Consider the following 1,751-nt stretch of genomic DNA (forward strand, 5'->3'; position numbering starts at 1 on the left):
TGGGCGGGCGAGTTAAGAGCGCTGATGGGCGGGGCGAGTGAAGGGCGCTGATGGGCGGGGCGAGTTAAGAGCGCTGATGGGCGGGGCGAATTAAGAGCGCTGATGGGCGGGGCGAGTGAAGAGTGCTGATGGGCGGGGCGAGTTAAGAGCGCTGATGGGCGGGGCGAGTGAAGAGCGCTGATGGGCGGGGCGAGTGAAGGGTGCTGATGGGCGGGGCGAGTGAAGGGTGCTGATGGGCGGGGCGAGTTAAGAGCGCTGATGGGCGGGGCGAGTGAAGAGCGCTGATGGGCGGGGCGAGTGAAGAGCGCTGATGGGCGGGGCGAGTTAAGAGCGCTGATGGGCGGGGCGAGTTAAGAGCGCTGATGGGCGGGGCGAGTTAAGAGCGCTGATGGGCGGGGCGAGTGAAGGGCGCTGATGGGCGGGGCGAGTTAAGAGCGCTGATGGGCGGGGCGAGTGAAGAGCGCTGATGGGCGGGGCGAGTGAAGAGCGCTGATGGGCGGGGCGAGTGAAGAGCGCTGATGGGCGGGGCGAGTGAAGAGCGCTGATGGGCGGGGCGAGCTGTTAATTTTCAGCGTAGCCGTTGGTGACGTCATACTTCAACTTGTTCATCCTGTACTGTATATAAAATAATAAGAAATTCCTCAAAAGGAACTTCATCGGCAAGAAGAGGCCATGAGAGTTATGAAGCCTGCGCAGTGATTGCTAAACGATGGTTGTGTAGTTCGTGCTCTATCCTTTTTAGATATTCAGGGTCAAGCAGGGAAGCAGCACCACCAACAGCACGTACCATGCACGAGTGTTTGGTGTATTTGTCCACCGACTGCCAGGATGGCCCAGAATCGAGACGTACACCACACACCCGCCTCGAAGCTGTCTCGTCTGGGTTCGAATCCCGATCCAGCTATAAAATGCTATCCTGGTGTTTCACAGGCAGGTGTGTGTGTGTGTGTGTGTGTGTGTGTGTGTGTGTGTGTGTGTGTGTGTGTGTGTGTGTGTGTGTGTGTGTGTGTGTGTGTGTGTGTGTCGTCCCTCGGATGGAACGTTGACTGGTTGTCCCGTCTGCGATCATTAGTTGAGTTGGTAGACGTTAAAGATCCAACAGTGTCCTTCGCAACAAGTCGGCAAGCTATCGCCGGCATCCTGAACAAATTACAAATTCCTGCCCTAACCTTAGGCTCAGTCGAACGTCAGGTTTGTCTCGGCGGTTCGTGAAAGACTTGAGCCAAGCTTACCCGGGTCAACTCCACAAGAGCGTGGGAATCATTGCGGCTTTTGAGATGATGAGTAAATAGAAGAAGAAGAAGATAGACAGGACGAAGAAGAAGAAAAAGAAAAACAAGAAGAAAAAGAAGAAGAATAAAAACGAGAAGAAGAAGAAGAAGAACACGAGCCTGGAGTTTGAACCGCCAACCTCCAACACTCAGACCGGACGCTCGAACCGTTACAACACCGAGCCTGTTCAACTGTCATTTCCAATCTTCAAAACGCCCAAAACGCTTCATCCTAATCCTCCCAACACTTCACTTTCATCTTCTAAACGCTTCACTCCGACCCTCCATTAAAACGCTTCAGTTCACCAGTTCCAGCTCAGGCATAGAAATTGTGAGGAACTCCAAGTCTCCAACACAGGAGGAGGGACATTCGGCCATCAAAGCCTGTGCTGTGATAACTGAAGGAAAGAAGCACGGAAACAACGTTTAACGAACTAACCAATCACACAGTACGATACTAAACCTTCAAAGGACTTGCTT

Source organism: Eptatretus burgeri, chromosome 16 (assembly GCF_056783735.1).
Source record: "Eptatretus burgeri isolate ZD-2024b chromosome 16, Ebu_testis_v1, whole genome shotgun sequence".
Taxonomy (NCBI): domain Eukaryota; kingdom Metazoa; phylum Chordata; class Myxini; order Myxiniformes; family Myxinidae; genus Eptatretus; species Eptatretus burgeri.